The sequence below is a fragment of the Tursiops truncatus genome, chromosome 2 (assembly GCF_011762595.2).
Source record: "Tursiops truncatus isolate mTurTru1 chromosome 2, mTurTru1.mat.Y, whole genome shotgun sequence".
Taxonomy (NCBI): Eukaryota; Metazoa; Chordata; class Mammalia; order Artiodactyla; family Delphinidae; genus Tursiops; species Tursiops truncatus.
In genome coordinates, this window is record NC_047035.1 from 4,468,247 (window position 1) to 4,478,377 (window position 10,131).

Below are 10,131 nucleotides of genomic sequence, written 5' to 3' on the forward strand. Positions count from 1 at the left end.
CCTCCAGGGCCATTCATGCGGGCTCAGTTCCCAGGAACTCTGGGTGGATGGGGCCTTTATCAGGGGACCCGCACTAGACGAGGCTCTGTTCTGCAGTTTCTAAAGGAGTTTTCTTGTCTTTGTTCCCAGCGCAGGCACTGAGCGCACGCGCGCACACACGTGTGTGTGTGTGTGGTGTGTGTGTGTGTGTGTGGTGTGTGTGTGTGGTGTGTGTGTGTGTGTGTGTGTGTGTGTGTGTGTGTGTGTGTGAGAGAGAGAGAGAGAGAGAGAGAGAGAGAGAGAGAGAGGCTGGCTGAGGGACCAGCCCGGGTTCCTTGTCTGAAATGACCGGGCTGCCCTCGCTCAGCCTTGGGGGCAGGGATGCACCTCCACAGGGCAGAAAGATTCGGGTAAGACGACAAAGGCACCCAGGTACCCAGGGATGGCAACCTTGCCACAACTGCCTAACTGTCCCAGTCCTGCCAGCCTCGGGGTCCCGACAGCTGCTCTGACCCGCCGAGGGGGGGCAGCATCGTGCTGCAGGTGGAGAGTGCGGGCTGGCTCCGCAGACAGACAGACAGACACGCTGCCCCGCCGTGCCGGCTCAGGAGCTGGGAGCAGCCCTGGGAGAAACTGTTTGCTTTCTCAGAGCCTGGGGTGGGGGTGTGTCGGGGGGGGGTGTCGGCTGTTTTCCGTCGTTGCTGTTGTTTCAATCAATTAAAAGATGGCTTTGAAACTGTCGATGTGACAATGTTTGGTAAAGTATTTACAAGTGCGTCACAGCCTCTGCGGCATCACATGGAGGTGGGGCGGGGGAGGGGGGATGCGGCGGAAGAAATCACGCACGTGCGAAATTTTGCAAATACCGGATCCTGATCCGGGTAGCAGCAAAGGGTTCCAAAGAGCTTTGGTGTGGATTTGAAAAGTCACCTGCCCAAATCTCTAACGGGGCAGAGGCCATGGGGCAGCCTGGCTAGAGAGGGGATTCCCACTAATGGTTCCTTTTGCCCCAGACACAAACAGAGCCTCACCCAGGCACGAGGACATTAGGGATGGACGGGGCTCCATGCTAGAGGCACGGACAGCTCCACTACCAGCACAGAGAAACACCCCGGTGTGAGACGTGTGTCTGACCAAGCCCACGCTCCAGAGTAAATAAACTGAAAATACAGGAGAGAGGGGTCTTTGTGCTTGGTGGCCGAGGAAGTTCACTTTTGTGTGAAAGGCAAGTCATGCTCCCACTAGGTAAGGCTGCACAAAAACCTCATTTAGGCTGGGCCTGGCCCAGGGAGCAGTTTCTGTGAAATTTAGGAGAAGTCAGGTTTAGCTAGAAGTTTTTCCAGGAATTATAAACCTCTCTAGACTGTAACCACTGTTTCTTCCGAACTGCCCTTGCCAAAGTCTATAAAATACAAGCCTAAAAAATCTGCCTGAAGAGCAGTCTGACATTTTATATATATTTATAAAAAAATAAAATAAACTATCGCCAAACTTTTTAGGAGAACCCAATTAAAGCCGGCGGGGGGCAGCCCCTTCCCCAGCCCCCCAGGGTTCGAGGAAAGGCCCGCGTCTCCCTAGGGAGGATGTCTGCACTGGGGCGACAGGAGCAGAGCCGTTCCCCCCTGGTCACTCGCCCTCTTGGCCTTTGTGTCTTCCCCTGTGGGTCTCTCTGCCCTGAAAAGGAGCTGCCTGTGTCTCTGGACGGAGGGTTAAGGACTTCGGACGGGATGAGATGGGAAGGGCTGCTGAGTTTTGCTGGGTACTGCATACCGGCTACTGTGCGGCGTGATTTAATTGTGCCGTTGTCTCACTCAGCCCGCTCAATACGCTGTGTGGGCGATTATGATTCCTTCTTTTAATATCAGGAAACCGAGGCACGGAAATTCTTGGGAGATTTGCCAAAGACACACAGCTCTATGTCTGCCCTGTAGCCAGGTTTGTGCTCGAGATGGCTGCCCTCCTGGGGTGCTTCCTACCCGTCCCCAACCCCAGGGAAACAGAGGGGACCAAAACCCTGAACACGCTGGCGCGCCTGTGCTTCCCAATAAGCAGGTGAAGTCCTCTGCCCCAAGGGCGATGCAGACTTGGCATCGCGGCCCCTCTACCCGAAAGCCTGTGCTCTTTCTAGAACATGACCATGTCTCAAAGGTAGAGGCACCACTCTTAACCTCGTCCCCTCCCCAGGGCATCACCATCACCGCAGCTGGTGGCCCTGCTGTCACATGCTACGTCACGGCTCCCTCTCATGTTCCAGAACCCCCTTTTCTCTCTGGCAAGGAGCAGGTCACAAAAGATGCAATCAACCGTTTCCAGGATATAATTATGTTCTGAAAACCCATCGCTGGCACTCCACCCCTGAGACGTAGCACCCCAGCCCATGCACCCCAGGACACAGGGTTCCAGAGCCTGGGGGAGCCTGGCGTGCGCACCCAGGAGGGTGGGCCAGAGCAGCCCGGGGCGGTGGGGATGCCAGCCTGGCCTCCCGGGTATGCATCTGCAGTGTGACGGTGTTCTGAGGACTCACCCAGCGCCACAGAGCATACGGCTCAGTCCTCTGGAGCTGCCCATGGGCCCGGGGGAATATGAGGCGGTTTTCAGTTAGGGGAAGTTGGATCCAGGCGACATGGGAGCCAAGGGCACTGGAAAGGGACAAAGGAAAGGGGGTGATTAACATGTGGCCAGTTTCACGAATTCGAGAAAAATGTAAAACGTTCTCCTAGACGAGGCAAATGTGTCAATGAGTCATCACGATTCCACAGACTATGCTTTGCTGAACTGTAGCATGAGGTGTTGGGGGGCAGCGGTGCCTCTAAATTTGGGTTGACCCTAGCGAACATTTCAAGCCTTGTCTTAAGCTCCAAGGGGAAGCTGGCTGGGATGGCTTGGCCGGAGTCCTGAAGGGTAAAAGGCAGGGCACACACAGAGAGGAGAGGGTAGCTGGTAGGGGCTGCCGTGTGCCTAGCACACATATGTGTGTGTGTGTGTGTGTGCGCGCATGGGGAGGGGGCACGAGGCTGGGGAGCTTCCAGCCAGACCCTGAAGGGTCTTACATGCCAGGCTAAGGCTCTTGGACCACGTCCCAGACACTCCGGGAAGTCAGATGGAGGATTTAAAGCAAGACAGCGACAAGGTCAAAACGGCATGTTACAAAGATCACTCAGTGAAAATAAACTTTGCTGCAAACCATTTAATCTAGCTATCCCACCTCTAAGAAGCTGGACTAAAAGAACAGTCAGGGACGTGTTTACAGATTCAGCTACAAGAATGCTCCCTGCAGGGTCGTTAGCAATAACAACAACAAAAATAAAACAGGACGGCTTAGATCTTTTCTAGCAGGCGTCAGTTCAGCAAAATCATATTAATTAAAACCTCGGTTCGTGACATGCTCTCCTCATTTATCTATGCCAGGACCTCTTTTATTTTATGTTATCTTTCTTATTTATTTTCTTAAATAATATAACGAGCACACAGGGACCCGTGACCCACCCCGATGACTAGGACTTTGACCAAAGCATCTATAGGCTCACACTGGCCTACCCCAGCAGACTTACAGCTGGGATTTTCAACAATAGAGGAAGCTCTAATCAACAATGGTGCAAACACACCCCGGAATATTAAACAGCTCTTAAAAAGAATGAGACAGCCGAGACCTATTGTCTTTTAATGGACCTCAGTATTCTGCGCAGAACTGGATTAATCATGATCCTTTGTTCACAAACACTTTCTCATCATTGGTCCAGGCATGTCCCGCTTTTATTCTGCTAATTTATGCATTCATATATTCATTTGTAATAACGTCATAAACACTTGTGAGCCCAAATCCAGACCTTGGCAATTACTTACACCTGCTTCCACAAGCCAGCCCCGCCGGAGCTTTAGTGACAGCAACAAGGTGGTGAACTCAACTTCAGCGTGTACAGATTACAGGCGACTAAGGTGGTGTGATAAGGAACGGTGTTTATCTTTTATGATCTCCAAGCACATTCTTGAGTGAAGAGAAACAGGCTGTGCAAAAAGAAATGTACGTGGTGATATAGTTTACGTTAAAAAAAAGAATCATATATTGGAGAGGTCAATTTAGATACATATGCAAATACACAGAGAAAAAAAAAAGTCTGGAACCAGACACCTGACTCTGACAACAGGAGTTAAAATGGTGATGACGGGGGGGCGGGGCTCCTGGGATGGAGGAAGGAGCTGACGATGGCTTTAGCTTTTACCCGCAGTGTTTGATTTTCCGTAATGAGTGTATTAATTAATCAATGCATTTCTTGCATAATTAAAATAAACATTTTGTGTGTGGGTTTTGTTTTGCTTTGCTGTGTTTGTGTGTGGGGTTTCTGTTAGCTTTTAGCTTTTTTTTTTTTTTAACAAATACAAAAGGAAGAGCATTTTGACTGTTGGATCAGGAGTGAGCGTATCTCCCCCAGACAAGGTCTGCAGACGTGAGGGATTTATTGTATCTCCCAGATCATTCTTTTCAGAATTTTCTATGTTCGAAAACTGGAGCCCTGGGCCTCCGAGTGGCGTGTCAGTGACATGAGGCCAGCAGGTGTGTGCCTGCTGGCTGTGACTGCGCCACCCACAGGCCCCAGATCCCTCCAGAGCCACGGGGCGGGTGTCTGCAAGGCACCCATCGGGGAGGACTTTCCCTTCTGGTCTTTAACAGGCCCTAAAGCTAATGCCCTGGTCCGTGTTCTCAGGGATTAGCTAATTAGAATGAGGACTCGGGAGAATGTGACACGAGACAGTCCTGGGCGAAGGGTACATGGGATCCTCTGGGGAGCAGCAGCCCTGTAGCCCACGTGCACCGGCAGCCTCCCAGCCGGGCAGAACCCACAGCTGTCACATTGCCCACGCTCCAGTTCTAACCAACAGGGGGTGTGGCTAACATGTCAGTTCCCTGAGAATGGGGTGCAAACTTGCAGGTCCTTGCCTGCCCCCCTTCACGTCCTGGGTAGCACACCGCACCCCGACTTCCCATCAGAACCCCTTCTCTCCCCCAGGCACCCCAACCCCTGCTTGCACAGTAAGCTTCAGACCCGGCTCCACAGGTCCCCTCCAGCTGTCGCAGGCACAAACTAAGTGTGCGACTGGGAAGACCCTTTATCCGCAGATAAAGACATCAAGGCTCGGCGAGCCCAAGGACACGAAACTAAGCCAACCTGAAACCCAAAGCAGCCTGAAATCAGGTTTTGTCCTGGCCTCCCTGTGCACAGACGGACTGATTAGTTAGCCGGTTAATGTCTCCCCCTCCCTAAGCTAACACAGGCAGGACCTTCTGAGTTCTCGCCCCTCTGCCAGGCAGACACTTATTTTCAACCACGACTTTGGGCGGAAGAAATGTGAGTACATGTTAGCCAGCCCTCTGCCGGCGCTTAATCACCCTTCCCGCACGTGAGCCTCCGCTATTTATTACATGGTGGTTTATCTTGGACAGGGTTCGGTCCCGGTGAATGCTTTGAGACGCTTGTCATAGTTTTGCAGCTACAAAAGATTTTTATGATAAATAAAAATAAAATACAGCAGTACCCAGGTTACCTGTATCTGCCTCCGGACCGAGGTAATTCCACCTGAAGACGTTCGTTCCTCAGAAAGGCTACATAAATCCCACAATGCCAATAAAGTTACAGGGTTGACTAAGAAAAGGCCCTCTGTACCCAACGCTGACCTGTCTAACCCTCCCTGTTCCCCTCTGGACTCTATAAAAATGAGAAGGGCTTTCAAAGGGACAGTTAGGGGACAGATCCACCTGAAAGAAGAACCATTTTTGCTGAGCACCTACTGTGTGCCAGGCATTTTATATTTGACGTCATTAAAAGCATCAAGGTGACACTTGAAGATGGCTGTCCCCATCCTACCAGAGCAGGCGAGGGGAATTATAGTCCAAGGCCACCCACCTCCTCCCAGGGCAGCCCACCCTCTGTGCCCCCCGAGCAGACCCCTTAAGCCCCCATCACAGACACCCCAGCTGTAGGCATCCCTCTGTATTACGGTGAGAGCTTTTAACACCTCCCTGGGGGGACGTATAACGGACAGACAAGAGTAACAGTGTCGTCCTGGATTTTTAATTATATTACTATCTTATTATAGGGCCCCCAGTCTTTGAGGGCCCTACCTCCCAAAGAGGCTGTCAGTGTGACAGAGCAGGGCATACGTACCTGGCCTGCTTCAAGGTCAGCCTAGGAGGGCCTCACACTCCCCTGGCACTCCTCTGGGGGCCAGGGCTGGGCCACACCCTGGCCTCGGGAACGCACCGACTCACTGCCCACCGGGGGCAGCGAGCCTCAGCTGCAGAACAAAGGGCTCGAGTTAGTTCCCTCCTGAGGACTCGACACGTTTACAAATTGTTCAAATGTACAAATCAGGGATTAAAAAATATCATTTTTCAGACCTTTCTATTCGATCCTGGGCCAGGCATCTACTCCCTTCCTGGAGAAAGCCGCCATCTCACCTCTCCGCCACCTGGGAGGGGGGAAGAGAAAATGCCCACCAGGTCCCCTGGCAGAGGCGCTGCCCCGGGCCTCACCTGCTGCCGGCGGCCCTACTCTACTGTGTGCTGAGGGGGAGGGGTGAAGCAAGGAGCAGCCAGTGCAGACTGACATCAGGGGCAGAGCAAAACACTACAGGGGTCCAGCAAGAACAGGGGGCTTGCCGAGAGCTGAGGTGTCACAGAGCAAAGGCAGGACCCAAGCGCCGCCAGTGTGGACCTTAGCTGGGTTGACATGCGGGCCCTGAGACCGACGAGATGTGCGGCCTGGGTCAGTCCCAGTTACAGCAGTGAGATCGCCCCATAGGCTCTGAGGTTTGTCTCTGGGCCTCAGGCTCCTCTTCTGCAAAATGGGGATAATAACTAACACCTTGACAGGGTATTCTGAGGATTAAAGGAATGAAAACAGTGCCTGGCACATAGTAAGTACTCAAGAAATATCACGGAGGGACCCCAGCGTAGCGATGGGGGGACTGTATCACATGACGTGATACAGTCCCATGAAAAGAGCAGGACAGAGGCTGTGAGTGGACTGTGGTTGCTACTGAGGAGAGTGCATGCACCTCCCAAACCTAGGCTTTCGTACTTAAAGAAACCCATTTATCCAATAACTTTCTAGAAAGAAGCGAAGTTCCAGTTGACGGGACAGGAGCAGAGCCACTGATCGCTTGCATCAAAGGTAAGACTTGGGGTGGGGACCTCATGCTGACCTCCCCCTGGGGGGCCTGGGCAATGAACGGGGCCTGGGCCAGCGCTCAGGAAGAGAGGTTAAAGGGTTTGCTTGCCTGCAAGAAAAAACCATGACATGGAGGACTCAATAGCTCTGCTCAAATACTTGAGCGGCTATAATTAGCAGGTCCTGGGCCAGCTGTCCTGTCCCTCTGCCCACGACCAAATCAGCCCAAATGAGTCGGGGATGACCGCGTGAGTGAGATTTTCGAGGAGACGGAGGGGAGACACCGAGGTCCCCATTCCTTTGGTCTGGGCTCCTGTCGGGCCATGAAACGCAAGTGACCCCTCCAGTCCTCAGGGGCGCCAAATGGCCACTGCCCGCTGCACCCAGGGCATCGGCTCCTGCCCCTCAGGCCACCAGTGCAGGGAAGAAAGCCTAAGCCTGGCTTTGAACACTGCCTCTGCCTCTTCCTTCCTGATCCGAGCTCTCTGAATCCCAGTTAAAGCTGTGAGACCAGAACACGCCCACCCGATAAGGAACAAAGTCAGTATTAGGGGCCCCGTGCCCAGGGTCGTGCCTGACACAGAGCAGACACTCGGGAAAGACCCATTTTAATAAATGAGCGCTAATTACCCCCATCTGGAGGACACATGCCTCTGCGCCCTACACCGCCCCCCCGCCCCCCCTCCCTCAGTAGCTCCAGTCATGGGCGGCTTATTGCTGGGGCCGTTCAATGACCTGGATCCGATCGCCTTCGTCCCCGCTAATTACGGCTCCTGGACAAGCCATTCCACCCTCTGGACTCTGGTTCACGCGCTTGCGAGGCAGGGCGTCACCGCCTCTCGGGGTTAATGGGAAAATTAAAGTTGACACCATGCGTGAAAACACTGTCTGAGTCTGTCTGACCATTCCAATTATAGCGGGTGTTCTAAAAGTACTAATCATAAGCGTCCTAATGAAAATAACAGGCCCTGACTCGTTGGTAGCGTTTCACAGTTTACAAAGGGCTTGCTGTGCCCACCTCCCCCGGGAAGGCCGTGCTCCTTCCATTATGTAAATGGGGAGACTGAGGCCAGCCTCGGCCTCCCACTCCCGCCCAAGATGCCCTGCAGGCCCCCAGACCCCACAGCACACCAGGCACAGAGGGAGCCCACCAGAGATCCGGAAAAGTCCACCGAGACCCCTCCCAGCCCAGCTGTCAAACCTGGACCAACACTGAAAGACCACCCAGCCTGTGTTCCCAACTGTGGACCTAGTACGAGAGCCCCCAGTTTGTAAGAGTGGCTGGTGGAACTACCTTCCGCCTGCCAGGGTCACCCCTCGAGCCCCTCTCAGGACCCCAGAACTACAGGAGCCAAGTGAGAAGACCACAGCCCAAGCCTCCCTGCAGATGTGGGGAAACTGAGGGCCCAGGGGGAGAAGGGCAGGCTGCAAGTCAGCGGGGGCCCCAGGCTGGCAGCTGGTACGGGCTCCTTCCCCTGCCCACTTGCCTTGAAAGGCAAGAGCAGCCTCAGGACCAACTGATTGGCCCGGCCGATTGGGGCAGCCCAAAGAAGGAGGCCCCTCTCCCCGTGACCCTCTCCCGGCCCCGCCCGCAGGTGGCACTCTCCCCCTCCCCGGGTTATTCTGGGCAGAGGGATCCAGCTGCCCCCGGAGCTGTCAGTCAAGCGGTGGCAGGACAGGCACTCTGCATCGGAGGGAACACTGCTGGGTCAGGGGCACTGCCCTTCACCTCGACGGCCTGGGGAGGCGAGGGGCTGCAGGAGCCCTCTCCAGGAGACCTCCCCCTAGCCCAGGATGGAGGTGGAGGTGAAGCCCAGGGGGCAGCCCCAGCTCTGCCATAACTCGCTGTCTTCCTGAGTCACCGTTTCTGCCTTCTAGTGTCCCCAGTTATGTCTGAGGCCCGGGGGGGCCTGACAGTCAAGGACCTCTGTCCAGGCCCCAGGGGAAGAAAGGGGAGTAACAGAGACTAGCTGTTCTGGGCCAAGGTGAGAAGGGTCTCCTATCTGTAAGGCCCAAGGGGTCTTTAGCACAAGTCAGGGAGTTGAGTGCCAAGGCAGGGTCTCGGAAGGGAGGGACCCCCAACTTGAGCTCTGCCAGGCCAGCAGCCCCTGAAGGTCCCATGGTCCACTGGGACCCGGGACCCAACCCCAGCTACTCTTGGGACCCTCAGGGAGCCACCGTCAGAAGCACCACCACCCTTCTCCTCTGCTCCCAACTAGCAAGCTGAATGCAGAGAGGGACCACGCCACTGGTCCACACCAGGGGAGTCAAGAAGGACCCCCAGCCTCAGCCTGCTAAGGGCACAACTTGACCTTGCATTAGTTTAACAGAATAACTAACAACAGCCTGTGGCCCTCCCAGCGCCCCTGTGCGCCCACCGCATCGTGATGCCCCATTCCATCCACGCCACCAGCAAGACTGGGGCAGTGCAGGGCGCAGCACATGAAAGACACTCATTTCCAGACGACCGAGCCCCCAAGACCCGGCGGCTGTGTCCCTCGAACCCAACTGGTTCTGAGCACAGCCTTGAGGCGGTGCAAGGCAGAGAGGGGTCTTCACCTGACAACAGCCTGGTGCCCACCTGACGGCCTCGAAAGCCAGGGGGCTCCAGGTGTGACAGCCAGCGTCTGGGAGGCCGGAAAAGGGGAACACGAGAAGCCCTCCTTCCCCTTCCCCCCTCACCCCTCCTCTTTCTCGCTGTCCTACCTTCTCCCCAGCAACTTGGGCCTCCGCCCCCCTCCCCTGTCCTAACCTCTCCCCTAATTCCTCCACCTCCGCCCCCCGCCCCAGGCTCAACCCCGCTCCTAAACATCCTCTCAGCTCCTCTTCCAAGCTCTATTTTTAAAATCAGATTTCCTTTACTGTGCAAGTGAGCTGACGGGGAGAGGTATTCGCTGAGGGATTGGCGCCCCCCCGGCTCCCCACACCCAACCCTTCATAGACGCACGTTGGCAGCCCTGACCCAATGGGCCACTTGCTCAGAGGC

The 10,131-nt window shown here is 54.8% G+C and overlaps 1 non-coding gene across 1 annotated transcript; it reads right to left on the reverse strand.

Annotated features, from left to right (window-relative positions):
- Positions 1-3,641: 3,641 nt before the first annotated feature.
- LOC117311498 (small nucleolar RNA SNORD112) lies at positions 3,642-3,718 on the reverse strand. Its single transcript, XR_004525693.1, has one exon. It is a non-coding gene; the product is annotated as a small nucleolar RNA SNORD112 (small nucleolar RNA).
- Positions 3,719-10,131: the final 6,413 nt, after the last annotated feature.